General features: G+C 38.7%; 1 protein-coding gene across 1 annotated transcript in view; it reads left to right on the top strand.

Annotated features, from left to right (window-relative positions):
- The first annotated feature begins 254 nt into the window (after window positions 1-254).
- HMCN1 (hemicentin 1) overlaps window positions 255-17,551 on the top strand; it is a 482,162-nt gene continuing 464,865 nt past the window's right edge. Inside the window, exon 1 of the mRNA XM_036234517.1 lies at window positions 255-403. The gene's annotated coding sequence lies outside the window, so the exon portion shown is untranslated. The remainder of the gene's footprint in view (window positions 404-17,551) is intronic.

Below are 17,551 nucleotides of genomic sequence, written 5' to 3'. Positions count from 1 at the left end.
GGCCCGAGTGGTAGGAAGAAAACCAAACAGGTGTGTCTTGGGATAAAGCAAAGGAAAACTTATCAATGGGAAGGGAATGATCTCCTGCATCGTATACTGATAGATCAAGTCAGATGAGGACTTAGACTTGGTCACTGAGGAGCGGGGCGTCGGGGGCGGGCAAGAGCTTGAAAGGAAGGGTTCAAGAGAGGATGGGAGGAGAGAAATCGGAGACAGCAAACCTAGATAACTCCTTTAAGATTTTCTCTGACAGGGAGAAGAGAAACGAAGTCATAGCCGGGAGGGAAAGTGGAGTCGAGAGCATTTTTCCCCCAAGTTGGACAATGATCGAGTAGAAAAGAAAGAATTGAAAATATGACAGTGAGAAATGAGATTGGTGACGCGCTGTCAAGAAGGAAAAGAGGTGGGACACAAACCGGAGGGGCGCCGGTCTTTGCTCGTAACTCGGGCGGTTCACGTACGGTCACAAGCACGCGTGTCTGCGGGTAGACGTGGGGTTCGATGTGAGGAGAGGTCAGAGTCCTTGGGTGGTTCTGAGTGTGAGCCTGGTCATTCCTAAAGCATGCCGATGTCTGCCCCGGGGTGTTGTGCAGAGAGCTGCGTGTCCCCTGTGACCTTTTCATAAAACTCACTGGAGGACGTTAATGTCAGTTTGGTGCTTTCGCTGTGTGAGACATCGAAAGTCTGGGGTTTTATTTCGGTTCCATGTGAATGTCCCAAAAGCGAGTCACTTATCTGAACTTCGGTTTCTTCATCTGTGTGTGTGTGCGTGAGAGAGAGAGAGAGAGAGAGAGAGAGGCGAGGGGCGGGGGGAGGAATTAGTTTATTTTCCTTTTTCTTTTGTGGGGGAATTTATTACTTCCCAATTCTATGCTTTCCTCATTCTGCTTCATTAAATTCTCCCACCCCCTTGCTTTCTAAATTCCCCATGTTCAGAAGGCAAAGTTGAAAAACTCTTGAAAAATGTCCTTTTTCGTGGCAGTGTACTTTTGCGTACTGCCCAGTGACACTTGGCATTGGAGGGGCATTTTGTGGCTCACAAATACTTTCTTATAAATTATATCATGCTGATGGGCAAGGGCAGTATCAATTTAATGTTTTACATATGGCGATTTAGGGACACAGGGAGGTTAAGTGACTGGCCCAAGGTTGCACAGCTAGGAAGTGGTAGACCTGGGCCAGAAATCAAGGCTTTTTTTCCTTATAGTAAGGTGACGGACTGCTTTTTCCAATATTAAATTGCAATTTTGGAACAGAGACATACAGTGAATATAAAATCTGGAGATACTAACTAAATAAAATATCCAAAATATATTTCATCATTTCTCTCTTGTTAAAAATACATTATTTTCATTATATATATATATAATAGAAGAGTATATTCTTGTTTTAAAGAATCCCGACAGACAGACAGACAAAGCCAGTCCTCACTTACTTACCCTGGTCTCACTGCCCTTCATAGGGCTGACTGCTCTTACCAGTTTGTAATGCGTCTCTGTGTTTCAAATAAAGTTTTTATCTGGCTAGAAAAGTAATACATTGTTATTATAAGAGAAAAAAAGAAGAAGAAATCAACCATTCATTTTCTCACTACACAGATAAATATTTTAGTGTTTCCTACTAGTCCTTTATTTATGCATATATTTATAACCATACATATTTTACATAATTGTAATTTTAGTGCATGTACAGTTGCCTATCTTTAAAAATTGTTAACATTCTATCGTGGGCATTTTCTCATGTTGCTAACAGTTTTTCGGAAACATTTTTAACAGCAGCATATTTCTTTAGTTAGATGCAGCCCTATAATTCAGTTAACCCTATACTATAACAGAAATTTCCAGTGTTTTCGCAGTTACAAATAAGGATGAGGTAAATTATCCTTTTCACAAGATGCTCCTTTTCCTCTTTAATAGTGTGCATCTTCTTTTATTGACCCCACTGCGTGTTTTGTAGGAAGAGAGACTAGGTGCCACGTTAGGTATTGAGTCCCACTGTCTGGGGAGGCGCCTCCCATCTCCTGAGCCATTTCTATCAAAGAAATAATGGGGGCACAGTGATAACAAACATGCGTCTTTGGTTACTCACTAGTGCCATCTGCTCAGTAAAACATTAATGAGCTTATATTTTTGACCCGTGAAAAGTGCTTTCGGTTGCTGATCTTTTCTTTGTCTTTTTGCTGTTCGATTCTACCAGACTGCTGGATCCTTTGAACATAGTGTCTGTTGTTTGGAGTAGCGAATGAACTCTCTGATTTTGAGCTGATTTAAACACGATGGTAGAAAAACTATGGTTAAAAACAAAAATCCCTCTAAATTTTGGATGTTGTACCGAACAAGTATGGAATGAATGTTATAATGATTAAAAGTTCCCACAATCTATTTGATTAATAAACAAATCACAGAACTTTTGAATAATAGGCAATTGCTCAAGGATTACAAATGAAAGCAGAAACATGAAAATGATCAACCTAAATGGTAATGAAATAAATTTAAAGTAACTACTAAAATTAGATAATCTTTTAAACCTATGCAAATGCAACTTTTTTTCCAAAATAAAGTATCTAAATTTGTCGAGGGTTTAGAGAAGTAAGCATTCATGGGAAGCTTATTGGCCAGTAGGGCTGTAAATTGGTTCCGTTTGGTCAATTTGGAAATAAATATTAATGCCTTAAAATCTGTCTTCTCATCGAGCCCGTATTTATACTTGGAGAAATGTGTCCTGAAGAAATAATTCTTACCACAGGATACTAGTAAAAATTAATGACAAATGTGTTCATTTGGCATTTTTTATACTAAGAAATAAAGAGAAACCATCTTAATATTAATTTATTCAGTTAATACACATTTATTGAGTTCTGCTATGTGCCAGATTCCATCATTCCTCAGAATCTTTGAGTACAATGATGAGCAAGGCATGTTCAGATTCCTGTGGTCCAGATGGTACATCCATCCAGTCCTCCGGTATCATTCCTTCCAAATATCTGTACATCTGACCAAGCCATTAGCACATTCCAGTGATTCCGTATGGATCTAACCCCAAGCTATCTAACCTCAGGCTATCTGGACAAACAGATCTCAAGTTTCTGCACACAGAGAGGTTGCCCTTCTTTATTGTCCCTCGGGACACCCCTCAATGGGGTGTGCAGCAAACCTTTCAGCTCGAGCCAGAATATCATGCAGAGGCTTCTCTAAACCTGGTTCGAGATTTTTTTCCTTGTAGTCGGTTATTCCCGTGCCACTCTCCTGCAGTCCCAAGTGTGGGCTGAGGAGGGCTGGCGTTAGGTCAGAAGTAAATGTACTGAAGGGATGGACCCTCTGGCTCGTGGAACTTACACTTTCTGAATGTCTTCTTCATGCTTCAAAGCCCGTGTAAAAACACTTCTGCTTGATAACGACATGCTTCACGGTGTACCCCGTTCACGCTGAGGCAGGGGGATGACACTCTCAGTGGTCAGCTCTCGTCCTGTGATCTGCCAGTCAGTCTCTGTCTGAGTCCAGCAGCAGGGTGTTTTCCATAGGGGAATATTGACTTACTGAAGAAAGGGCATGGCCGTCATCCAAAACGCTGGGGGCTGCCACTAGACTCTTGTGTTGGGACTTGCTGTTGGCTCTATTTAGCATCGTTGTTTGCCTTATTTGATATTTTAAGCACTCTTGGATGTGATGGATCACAAAGGCCAAGTAGCAGAGCTTGGTTCACTGCAGATAGAAAGCCTTCAATTGATTTGTGGCCTGCTCGAAGCAAGCAGCTTTTTGGGTCATCCAGTAAATGGGTCAGAGAAGCGCATTTACGGGAATGTTGCCTTCCAAATCCAAAAGAGGGCCATAAAATCCTTGGCTTATTTTTTAGTGGTGGTGAGGGGGCAAAGTTAGCAACCTCATCTGTACCTTGTGAGTGCCATCTCAACTTGTCCCAAATCAGTAGACCCCCAGAAATGTCACTAAAGTTGTAGATGCTGATGTTGTCTTTGAATTTTTTCCTTCTTCTTATATATATTGTCTTACCAAGGTACTTCATGTAACATACTTTATTTGTCATATAGAGGATCAGTGAGATATGACATGGCGTTTATTAAGGAATCCATTAACTAGATTTGAGCACAAATCCAAGAATTTGACCTAACTGAGGGAACATGAAGATAGGGATTTTGGTGCCCGCATACTGAAGAAAAGAAAAAAAAAACATTTTTCTCAGTAGTAGTTATTTATATATCAGGTACTAAGGACCGTGTTAGTTTGCTTAAGCAAAATGTCTTCCTGTAGAAGAGCAGGTACAGTTAGAAATGCTACTTGATTAAGTGTGCTAATCTGTTGTTACTCCATGAGACCCATCTTCCCGCTACACTGATCAAAGTAAGGTAAGTGGAGAGGTGGTAAAAATCACTGCCCCTGTATCCTTCACGTCTCTAATAGTGGAACTAGTTTTTGTATTAGCAGTGGGAGTTCAAAGAGTTCTTTACGTATCCATCTCTGTCATCATATTCCACAGTTAGGGAACTAATGTGCAGGTTCTGCCCAATTCTGGGTCAGAACCACAGATATAATCTCATGATAAGTTTATGGTCATCCTGAGCATATGAGTAGGTGGGCTTATCTGATATTATAATGCTTAACTATCAATGGTGCACCACAGGCTGGGGCTCCAGGGATTAGCACACTTTTAATAGCAATGTCAGTAAAGAAGAAAAGGATTGTATATTGCCCTTTCCCCAGTGTATAGTTACCTTGTCAAATGGCCATATTTCCCATAGCATTCATGAGAAGAACTAGAAGGAGGTTATATACTACCTGCTTTTATGAGATTGGGGGTTTATTCCAGAATAAACTTGAACTACCTTTGAGGGATAAACTGGAACATAGACTGGACCTGTCTTTTCAGTTCTATGAAGTACCTCAGATCAGAGAATTGGATCAGGAGAGTGGCTTCGTATTACAGTGGCTCAAATCAGCCCTTTATTTGCCAGACCTAGAGTTTTATAGTTATATAAATCGAGTAAGACCTTAGTGGGCTACCCATTGTTTGGATCTGAGGGCCCTGCAATTAATAAGCCACCGAAAAGGATCTTTGAAAAAGTCAGACAGTCCTGCCCGTTATGTAATCATGCAGTTGTCTACCTTGTATTTGATCATTAAATACCAATACTCAGCCTTTATGACCTCAGAATCCTGATATTTTCAGTGCAATCAGTGGAGTCATTTCTACTGGGTTACAGAAAATAGCCTAGTGAGAGTTTGAGACATTTCAGCAAGACAGGGATGTTTTATTAAAAGGAGAATTTGATGCTTTTCCCACTGGCAATGGATATTCAGTAGTGGAGCTCTGTGTAGTCAGTCACCTGGATCTTCTCATATGTCCTTATTTCAAATCTCGGGATTCTAGTCTTTTATGATTTCTGCCCTTAGTTTCTCCTCAGAAATCTACCTAGACTATAAATTTAGCTGAGATAGTAAGTTGACAATATCTGAGATCCATCTTTGAATTTGTTTTTGTCTATTATAGGCCTACAAGATAAGAAATAGGAGATTAATTCATACAGGACCATTTTAGAAATCTCTTGATTATTGGTCTGTGTTTTTAGCAACAATTTTAGGTTTGAGCTTCTCTCTCTCTTTTTTTTTTTTAAGCCATTAACAACAACCACCCCATCTTCACTGTCTTTGCATTTCTTTATTCCTTTTATACAGAAGTTAGGTGACAGTGGCTCTTCCAAAGCCTTGCTTCGGGGGTGATCTGATAACTCACTCTTGGCTGCCATGGGCTGTCAGAATTTCATCTGTTAGCATCAAATGGATTTGTATTATATTCAGCCACGGTTGGGTCAGATGATAGTTCCAGGTCGCCCTTATTTCCTTAAGTGTCTGTTGCTTGTAAGTATATCTGACATAGGTATCTGCATCATTTAGGTTCCGATAGGCAGAAATATGCCTCCAAAGATGTCCCCGTCCTACTCCTGAAGTCCGTGAGTGTGTTAAGTCACGTGGCAAAGAAGAAGTAAGGGTGCAGATGCAATTAACATTGCTAATCAGCTGACCTTAAAAGTGGGGCGTTAGTCTGGATTATCCAGGGGGACCCAATGTAATCACAAGGGTTCTTACACGCAGAAGAGGAAGGTAGAAGGGAGAGTCGGAGGAAGACGTGACAAGGACAGAGCTGCAACATTGCTGGTTTTAAAGGTGGAAGAAAGACGCCTCCGAAAGGGGGTAAAGGACGGAAGTGGATTCTTCCCTGGAGCCCCCAGGAAGGCATGCAGCCCTGTTGACACTTTGATTTTAGGGCTTCTGACTTCCAAGACTATAAGAGAATAATTTTTTGTTGTCTTAAACCACAACGTTTGTGGTAACTTCTTACACCAGCAATACAAAACTAAAGCAGATTCTTAGTTTTAAGGCCAGAAAATTAAATGGCTCTTAAGTGGAAGAGATTTCTTAAAAGAGATTTATCAGGTAGCTCACAGACTCTCCAAGAGGGCTGGAGGGCGAGGCCTGGAGCCTCCCTGTCAGAAGCCACGCCACAGTCTTCCTGCGGACCTGGTTCACAGACTGGTCACAGCCCTCTCGGGGGCATAGCCCTGAGCTTGCCATGTTGGTAGCAATGCTGGGCCTCAGACACCGTCGCTGTAACCACAACCTCTCTCTGCCGTGAATCATCTTCTCTAGAAATAGATTACCTGCGGTCTCCACTTCTTTGGGTCATTAACTTCCAATCAAGACCCAGAATCTGTGTGTCTGGCTTGGCTGTTATGCTTGCAACATAGCTGCAAGGGCGGTTGAGAAGGTGAATGTCTGGAATAGTTGACCTCCCTGCTCTACTTCCAAACTGGTAAATTCCTCACAGAAGGTGACGCAGATGCTGGTTGCCAGAAACAATGGCTAATGTCTACCACAATCCCCGAGAGGAGAGATTCTCTCTGCCTCCCAGGTCTGTTTCAATCTTGCTTGGGTCCTTTGCTGGCCTCTGTAACCAATTACTGTTTGAGGTGAGTAGAGTTCACTAATCAGCTGATTTTAGAAAGGATCTTTGATTGACAGCCCTTTACGAAAAGGTGCAGGTACCCAAAGGAAAAGAGATTCTGTTAGCAGAAGAAGGAGAAAAGGAAAAAGGCCATAGTGTGGTCAGAAGAGTTTCCGATTGTAACTAGACCCACCTGAGTTGAACACACAGCTGTACCACCTGCTCGCTTGCAAAGTCGAATTTACTCGACTGTATCTGCAGTTTACCAGAGGAGCTCACCCTGGTTCTGGTGCCAAATTGCCTGGTGTGTATCCAAGTTCTGTCACTTATTAGGTGTGTGATTTTGTGTTCGAATCTCCTCACTTGTAGAATAAGAATAGGAATTACTGCAAAACATAGTTGTGGTTAATATGTGAATTAATAACTAATGAGCTTAGAATAGTGTCTGGCACATTATTGCAGCCATCACTAATTCTTCTTATTAATATAACTCAGATATACAAAGAAAGGAACTAAAGTTATTTTTATATAAGTGATCTAATCTACTTGTCAAATTCATTTCTGATAATGGTGATAGCGGTGTGGGTTGTGCAAGGAAAACTGATAATTGCTAGTAAGAGGTAATTTAAATCGCATCTTTTAGATGTAAATGCAGTGAGTTTAAAATTCAAACTCCCTGTTGAAGCTGTCTGTCCTCTCTCAGGGGCTATCACCCCATTCCCTTTTTCTCCCCTAGTGTGACCTGGATGCAGGGACAAAGTGGGGGTCATCGTGGTGACAGGACGGTGGGTGAGCTGTGTTCTGTGTCCTCTCACGTCTGACTGGTGTGGCGGGGTCAGATGTTGTCCCTGGGCGTCTTGAGTGGGTGGCCATTGAAGTATGGCTGGTCCTGCTTAGGTTTTTGGCATCAAACTGTTATCTTCCCCTGAGAGTTTGGGTCCTGCCTCAGCCACTGAGCACAAAGTCTCCTCTCGCTGCGGCCCCGCACCCTGCCTTTCGGCCACTTGTCTTCGGTCTTCCTGTTGGCTCTACATGTTACGGCGCGAGGTGCCGCCCGCCACCGTTCCGGCACCGTTCACCCTGCATCGGCTTAAAAATGGCATGTGAAACGCGAATCCTCTTTAAGGAGCTTGCAGTTTTGAAGGCTAGCCTTGGAGGAATGAGGAAGGCGTGCCCCTGCCCTTGGATCCTCTAGGCCTGTCTCAGTGTTTCCATCCCCACTTGCATCCCCATCCGGGGTTTTGACCCTTACAGGACGGTCACCGTGCCCAGATCTTAACTCCTTCCTTCCTTCCTTTCTCTCTCATCTCCAGCTGAAATGGTTTTCCTCCTTTTTCCTCTGGGTCGGGAGTCAGGTCATAGTCTTGAGTTCCTCCTGGCTTCATGTTTCTGCTGTATCTTTCAGGCTCTGGTTCTTACTATTTCAAGGAAAGCCTTTTGAGTTTGCAAAATTCCTTTCCTTCTCAATAACCTGGTGATCAAAACTAAAAACAGAACTAACAAATGTCGTTTGTTAAAGTCAAAGCTGGACAGTAACTTAGCCCTTTATCCCCCCGTCTGAAGGTGTGGGACGCTCAGATTTTACTGAGTTGGGAGCAGCAGGGCGAGTGTGCCTGCTTAGGATTTTCAAGGTATTATCGCTATTCTACCAGCTATGCAGCACATGCTTGATAACAAGCTCTTGTCATTCTCGTATGTAAATGTACGCATTCAGATGGAACCAGTAAATAATGCTTAATTTTATCCGGAAGTATGTGAGTTGCTCAGCAGTATATACTGACCCTGTTCATTCATCCATTCGCTCAGCGAACGCGTGTTGGCAGTCTGCTGTGTGCCAGGCTTCGCGCGAAGTGTTCCGTGACATGTTCGAGAGTTTAGGTCGAAGAGACGACATTGGTTTTAACAGTGAAATTTCTACAAAGTACCCCCGGTTTCTTTAGTAACGAAGTTAGATATAGTTCAAGATGGACCAGGTAAATACCAAATCCACACATGAACAAATAATTTTTTAACGTGATGTCTCAGTTAAATTGCTTCCTCTGTCGCGCACTCAGTAGTATTAGCTATGAATGGGGTGAATAATCACGCCGTTGTGCGTGGATCTGCAGGTCCTTCTGCCCGATCGAAGCAAGCCCAGCACTCCGGGCAGGTTCGTGGGTCTCCTGTTCGTTTGCTTCTCCTTTTTGCTCAGTCCTGACCATGAACTCCGATGTTGGCCTTAGCAGCAGAGGGAGGGCTAATGGCAGGGCCACTTAGCTCCCTGATTTTTGAAGTGAGAAGCCATCGGTAGGATCCATGTCTGTTTGTATAACGGGAAAAGGCATTGTCCCAAGTAGCAATGACTTGACTATATCTTTTTGACCTTTTGTTTTCTATTTTTTATGTAAGTTATGGTTTGATTAGACTTTAAATAATGAGAAAGTCATTGAGAAAGCAGGTAATTGGAAACATCTTAGTTATACTGTATATATTATGTATAGATCATATTTATCTTAGCTAGTTAATAAGATAACGCATAAAGCTCAATTAAACTTATATAACTTAATTTTCTCAGTTCTCAGTAATGATAAAAATATAACCAATTTTCCAGAGATCATTCATATGACTTTTTTCTGTACGTGTGAAAGAGATTCTAAGTGTTTTGCTATACGGGAAATGGCAATTTTTCATGTGCAAAAGCAGCTTTTAGAAAGATAGCAATAGATATGTCAAGATAAAACTGAAGAGACTTGCCCATGTAGGAAAATGTCATATGTAGCCAGATTGGCCTTGTAAATGCAAAAGCTAAGTCTTATAGCTCTTTTGCTTCTCTGAAACGGATATTTTTTTTTTCCCCTTGTGAGCTAAGAAAGCTCACTTAGGTAGCTCACCGATTATGACATGGCTAATAGTAGTGGTATTTCCTTGGAAAATGACCTCGAGCTATCAATACTTCAGGGACTATTAAGTCAAATGGTTGAGAAATTCTTTGAAACCAAGATGACTGAAACATTTTACAATTTTGGAGTCACTCTATGCAGCATACATATCCTAAAAAATTGTATTAAACTGTGTATTTGCAGATCTAATAATTTCCAACATACTAAGGTATCTCATTATTTAAAAGTACTCCCAAGCAAGTATCCAGAGCAAAAATTATCTTGCACTCTGACTAATCAGTCACATGCCAATTTAGCTATTTTATAATTCTTAAAAGTAAAACATATCTGCTCTATCTTTCACATAAAATAAGGGATTTGAAAATGCTAGCTTTTTATTTGTTAATATATAAAATGCACAGATCATAACTACATTTTGATGGATTTTGACAAACGTATGCGTCTATGTAACCAATGTCCCAGTAAAGATGCAGAACATTTCCACAGCTTGTAAAATTTCCTCGTGTGTCTTTGCCGTCAATTCCTGCCTCCTTCCCAACCATCGTTCTGCTTTGTATTACCATAATTTAGTTTAGCCTGTTCTTGAACTTTCTATAAATGGGTTACTCTCTTGTGTAACCCATTCTTTTGCTAAACACAATGTTTTTGAGATATTTGAAATTTATTCATGTTATGGGTATCAGTAGTTCATTCTTTTTTTTTTTTTCCCCTCTGTGCAGCATTCCATTTTATGATTATACCACAATTTGTTTAAGTGTTTTCCTGTTGATGGGCATTTTAGTTTCTAGTTTGGAGCTATTATGAATAAAGCTGCTATAAACATTCTTATGAAAGTCTTCGTGTAAACATGTTTTCATATGTCCTGGGTAAATTCCTAGGAGTGGAATTATTGGATCATAGAGTAGGAATATGTATAATTTATAAAGAACCAAAAATGGGTTTCTAAAGTGGGTTGCTGTTTTTTTCTCTTACCAGTAATACAAGAGTTGTAACTGTTCCGTATCCTTGCTTTTTGAATCTTAGCCTTTTGAGTGGTGTATAGTAGTACCTTATTGTGGTACTAATTTGAATTTACATGATGACTGATGATATTTAACATTTTTTCCTGTGCTTTTTTTGTCATTTGTGTGTCATTTCCTCTCTTTTTAAGTGCATTTTCAAGTTTGCCTATTTAAAAAATTGGTTTGTCTTGATTATTGATTTGTGGTTCTTTATAGATTCTGGATATAAGTCCTTTATCAGATATATGGGTCACAAATATTTTCTCAGTTTTCTGTATAGTTTATTTTCTTAGTGTGCTTTTGATGAGAAAAAGTGTTTAATTTTGATGAAGTCCTCATGAATATCTTTCATTTATGATTAGAACTTTTTAAAAATCTTGTCTATGGAATCTTTGCCTATCCCAAGATCATAAATATAGTCACTTAGGTTTTCTTCTAGAGACGTAATAGTTTTAAGTTTATCATCAATGTTTAATATTTTTTATGGTATGAAATAGTTCAGACCATGTTCTCTTTCATATGGATACACATTTTTCCTAGCACCATTTATTAGAAAGACATTTTCTCCTATTCAGTTTATTGACATCTTTGTCAACAATCAGTTTTTCACCTGGCATGGGTCTGTTTTTGGACTCTCTATTCTATTTCACTGATCCACTTGAATATTTAAACATTAACATTATACCATCCTAGTTACTGCACTTTAGTAAACCTTGAAAGCAGGTAGTGTAAGTACTTTAATTTTGTCTTTTTCTATTTAAAGATTGTTTTGACTATTTTTGGTCCTTTTCATTTTTATATAAATTTTTAGAACTATCTTGTTAATTTTGATTAAAAAAAAATTTTGTGGGGCTTTGCATGTGATTACCTTAAATTCATAAATGGATTTGGGGGAAAGTTGCCATATTAACAAAAGTTTGAGTCTTCCAACCCGTGAATATTATACATCTCTCCATTTATTTAGGCCTTTAAGTGAGTCAGCAATATTTTATAGTTGTCAGTATAGAAATCTTTCACATTTTTTGGGGGTAAACTTATTCCTAAATATTTTTTATGATATTATAAATGGTATTTAATTTTTTTTCCTTTGTTTGCTGCTAGCATATATAAATATAACTGATTTTGTTATATGGACCTTATACTCTGAAACCATGCAAAATCACTTCTTAGATATATTAGCTTTTTTTTTTTAAATCTATTTCTTAGGATTTTCCATGTACAAAATCACATCATCTGTAAATAAAATAGTGAAAACTTTTCTTATATTTATGCCTTTTATTTTGCTTTGTCTTATTGCACTGGCTAAAAGTTCCAGTTCAAAGTTAAAAAGAAAACCCATTTTTAGAAAAAAATTATTTTTGATCTCAGGAGAAATATGTTAGTCTTTCGCCACTAAGTATAATGTTAGCTGTATTTTTATAGGTGCCCTGCAAAATAATAAGATACATATTATTATTTTATTTGCCACCAATTCCTCCCACAGAGCTCTTAAAATCCTTGTAATCTCCTGAGCAATAGGTATGCTAGGAACATCTTTTGTTTTAATATTTGTCTTTGACCCCCAGTTCCTAACACAGAGCTCCTAAATCCCTTGGAGTCTCCTGCGTGACAGGAGCATATTTTGTTCTAATGAGGTGACTCTTGGTATGCTCTATCGTCTGGATCATCATCCACATTGCTTCAGGATGGGGACTGGTTACTGGAAAGACCAGGCATGATGAGAAACTTGGAACTTTAAAGCCTCATTAGAGATTGAACTAATAATCCTTTATGCCTATATGATGACACCTTCACAAAAATCTCTGAAGTGCAGTGATTGGAGAACTTCTGGGTGGGCGAGCACACACATGTAATGGGAGGGTTGTGCATCCCAGCTCCCCAGGGACAGAAGCTTCAAGGGTGAAGATGCTTTCAGACCTTGCCCTATGTACCTCTTTATCTGGCTGTTCATCTGTATCCTTTATCATTTCCTTTATTAATGTTGTGTTTTCCAGAATCCTGTGAGCCATTCTAGAAAATTATTTATTCTGAGGAGGGGCTTGTGAGAATCCCTAATTTATAGCTGGTCAGTTAGAAGTACAGGAGGCCTGAAGTTGCATTTGGCATCTGAAGTGGGTGCAGTCTATGAGGTTGAGCCCTCAACTTGTGGGTTGGAACATTAACTCTAGGTAGATAGTATCAGAATTGAATTGTAGGTCACCCAGTTGGTGTGGGAGAATTGACTGGTGTAGGGAAAAAAAAAACCCCGTACATTTGATGTCAGAAGTATTGGAAAGAACAGAGGAAAGAAAACAGTACAGTAGTTTACTTTTATGTACGCGATCAGATTTAAGATGTTTCCTTTCTCTTCATAGCTTTCCAAATTAATGGATTTAAATTTTGTCATATTTGTACGCTTTTTAATGAGATGCGATTACAGTGAACTACACTGAACAATTAGTTTTGCATTTCCAGGAAAAAATCTTATTGGTCGCAATGCATAGTATTCTCTGTATTATAAGACTTGATTTACTAATTTTTAAAAGAATTTTTGCATTTATATTCAATTGAGTTATTTGGAGGCACTTTTCCTGTAATGCCCTTGTCAGGTTTTAGTATCAGGTTTATCTAGTCCCCATAAAACACATTGGGAAGTTTCCCCTTCCTTTATTTTCTGAGTTTCTGTCAAGTTGGTATTAGTTTTTCCTTAAACATTTTATAGAAATCACCAGTGAGAACATCTAAGCCTTGAGCTTTCTTTATGGAAAAGTTTAAATGTTGTCATAAAGGGCTTTTCAGATATTTTTTATTCTTGTGTCAGTTTTCATAATTTTTGTTTTTAATTGACTTTTCCGATTTCATTTAAATTTATTGGCATACAGATTTTCATGGTGTTCCCTTATTGTTCTCATAAGGTCTGTAGGGTCTGTTGTGATGTCTTTATTCTATTCCCAATATGATCAGTCTTGACAGAGTTTATCACTTTTTAAAAATCTTTTCAAAGACCTAGCTTTTGGCTTTTTTATTTTATCTGTTGCCTGTTTATCATTTCATTGTTTTCTATTCTTTTATTTTTCTTTCTTCTAATTAATTGAGTTTAATTCACTTATGTTTCCCAGCTTTATCAAGAAGCATAGATCATTATTTTTAAATGTTTATTCTCTTCTAATATAATCATTGAAAGCTAAAAATTAGCCTCTAAGCACAATTTTAGCTACATACCAGAACTTTCTACTTCATTGGCATTTTTCTTGAGATGTTTTCTAATTTACATTGAAATTGTTTCTTTGCTTTATGGATTATTTAGAAGTAGATTCGTTAGTTTCCAGATTCTGGAGTTTTTCCATATTATCTATTGGCAACTGAGTCCTAATTTACTTCTGTCGTAGTCAGAGAAATACTGTCTATGATTAACTTCTTTGAGAGTTTTGAAACTTGATTTAAGCTGTATCATGTGGTCCTTCCGAACATATTTGTTCCATGTGCATTTGAAATAAAGTATTTTGTAAATATCAAGTAGGTCAGGTTGGTTGATAGTATTGGTCAAATCTTCAGTATCCTTATTGATTTTCACTATTTGATGTGTCAGCACAATGACTGAATGTGTACACTCACTGTCCGTAGATTTGTCTTTTTCCCCTCAATCCTCTCAGTTTTAGCTTCATGTATTTTGAAGCTCTGTTAATAGGTACACTATTTAGGATTGCCACGTATTCTTAAGGAATGGTTCATTTCATCGTTCGGAGTCTCCCTCTTTATCCTTGGTAACACTCCTTGTCTTAAAGTCTACGTGAAGTCTGATATTAGTATAACCAGTAAGAAAAAGATAGACTTTAAAATGCTTTGTGTTTATTTCTCTCATCTGCCAGCCTGCTAGCCCTCCTGCCGTGACGATGAATTACACCGAGTGGCTAATTTTGCGTTCACGGGCGGTGTTAGTACATTAGGCAGGGACAGATGGTATCGGGTACCGCTGGTCTTTGCAGTTTCTTAAAATTGGGCAATCTTGAGACCCATGGAGGGCAGTAGCAGGACTAGTTTGTTGATTTCGGGCTATATGATACAATGAGTTAGCTTCGTCTGCCTTTGGAAATGTTTTAAACCTTTGCTTCCAACGAGCTAGTAGAGAAATTAAAACCGAAAAAGTATTTTCATATGGTGTCAGCTTGTTAAGAATTGTGAAGTTTGTTTTTCTTTAATTGTCTTTATGTTCAATATTTTTATATAAGAGAAGAATTCTATGGTATTCCGATTTGAAAAATTTGACATTCACCAAAGTGAAAGTTCCAGTTTGGGAGTGAGGAGAATGGTATTTGTTTTGCGTTGTGTTATTTAAAATGTCAGATGTGTGACTTAAGGCAAGCTATAAAATCTATCCATGGAATAACAAAGACAGTGATGCTTATCCTAATCCACAACTCATGGAATTTATAATCGGATAGGACTGTAGGGGTTATCCGTTTCTGCCTGGTAATTTTATGTGCAAGGAGACTGAGGCTTTGAGAGGCTGAATAATTTGCCTGAAGACAGTCAGCTTGTTCATAGCAAAGCTGGAATTTGAACCCTGGACTCTTGTTATCATTCTAATATGATTCTTTGCTTGAATATGGCACATTTGGAGAGCATTTAGGACTCCAAGATTCCAAAATAATGAGTCAATACAAGTCTTTACTAATTTAAGTGTTAAATGTTTTAAAATATTTTTTAAAATACTGTTACATGAATTTCAAATAGCAGTGTTTATTTTCTACAGCTGAGTTTACATTCAAGCAAGTATGTCAGAAGAACCCTCTAAATCCTTGTTAAGTACCAAATAATATGATTTAAAGAAGATATTGTTCACTTCTTTATTATCGACATAATATGAACTTGTATAGCATTCAGAGATTACAGATGTTCCATTAGAGCCTCACAAACGACACTATAAAAATAATAGCTGATATTTACTGAGTGTTTACCGTGTGCCAGGAACTCCTGTAAGTGCTTTATCTACTAACTTTATCCTTACAACCTCATTTTATTATTTCCTCATTTAGATGAGGAAATCAAAGCACAGAGAGTTAAAGTAACTTGCTCAGGGTCACACATTCTTGAGGCAGAGCTGGGACTGGGTAACTTTAGCCACTCTGTTACAGCATTTCTCACGTAGGCAGGGCAAAAGTACAGGTTGTTCTTTATCTTTTTCCCACGAGTTTTTTTCCCTTCAGTGCCGCTCCTTCACGCAGAACACTTTACTCAAGTGCCCCTTCCAAGGCCGTACGCATTACACAGCCTGGCACTGGCCTTGTCTAAGACATTAGGGAGACTGTTTCTCAAGGCGTTAAGAAAAATCATGATCATTTTTCTCATAACTAAAATGAAATAAAATCTTTAGTTTTTTGACTTTGCTGTATTTGAGACTTCGAGTTACAGCAATGAAACGCTTAGACGTTATGCCTCGTTTCCTACTTCACCTTTTATTACAAACGGATCTATTATGTTATTCAATTTTACAAAATTTATTTTGAAAAAATTACGATTTCACATAATTTTTTTTTCTATATGATAAAAACATGAAGAAAATCGAGAGACCGAGAAGACAAACCACAGACTTGGAGAAAATATTTGTAAAAGACACATCTGATAAAGAACTGTTATCCAAAATTATAAAGAACTCTTAGAACGCAACAGTAAGAAAACAAACAACCCAATTAAAAAAAGGGCCAAAGATCTTAGCTGACATCGCCAAATAAAATATACAAATGGCAAATAAGTATATAAAAAGATGTTCCATGTCATGTATCATCAGGGAAATGCAAATTAATACAATAACGAGATATCACTGCATACTTATTAGAATGCCCCGAATCTGGAACATTGAAAACAACCAATGCTAAGGAGGATATGGAGCAAAAAGAACTCTCATTCATGGCTAGTAGGAGTACAAAACAATACAGCCACTTGGGGAGACGATTTGGCACATTTTTACAAAACTAAATATACTCTTACCAAATGATCCACTAGTTGCATTCCTTGGTATTTACCCAAAGGAATTGAAAACTTGTGTCCGCACAAAAACCATGTTGATATTTACAAGGACCTTTATTCATAATTGCTAAAGTTTGGAAATAACCAAGATGTCCTTCAGTAGGTAAATGGATAAATAAACTAAATATCGTCAGACAATGGACTATTATTCATCACTAAAAAGAAGTGAGCAATGAATTCACGAAAAGGCATGAAAGGAAAATACATACGACTCAGTGAAAAAAAACTAATCTGAAAAGGCTGCATCCTGTTCGATTACGACAATATGACGTCCCAGAACGGGCAAAGATTAGCGATTCCTGGGGGAAGGGAGGAATAGATGCAGCGTAGGGGAATTTTCGGGCAGTGAAATTACTCTGTCTGATGCTGTCGTGGTGAATGCACGTCATTAGACATTTGTTTAAACCCATGGAAGGTGCAGCATCAAGAGTGAACTTGACTGCGGCCTGTGGACTTTGGGCGATTGTGGCGTATCAGTGCAGGATCATTAGTAGTAATGGTGGCACCACTGTGGCGGGGGATGTTGATAATGGGGGAAGCCGTGCATGTGTGCGGGCGGGGGGTGCATGGGACGTCCTTTTGATTCTGCCGTGACTCTAAAATTGCTCTAGAAAAACAAAGTCTCAAAAAAGTAGTAGTAGCAGAAGAGATGAACAGAACCAAGTGACCCATTGAATGTAATGAAGAAGAGAAGGGATGCGTTTAGGAGAA

Source organism: Rousettus aegyptiacus, unplaced genomic scaffold (assembly GCF_014176215.1).
Source record: "Rousettus aegyptiacus isolate mRouAeg1 unplaced genomic scaffold, mRouAeg1.p scaffold_m13_p_17, whole genome shotgun sequence".
In the NCBI taxonomy this organism is placed as follows: domain Eukaryota; kingdom Metazoa; phylum Chordata; class Mammalia; order Chiroptera; family Pteropodidae; genus Rousettus; species Rousettus aegyptiacus.
Note: the sequence above shows the minus strand (reverse complement) of the source record. Positions and strands in the feature narration are given on the sequence as shown.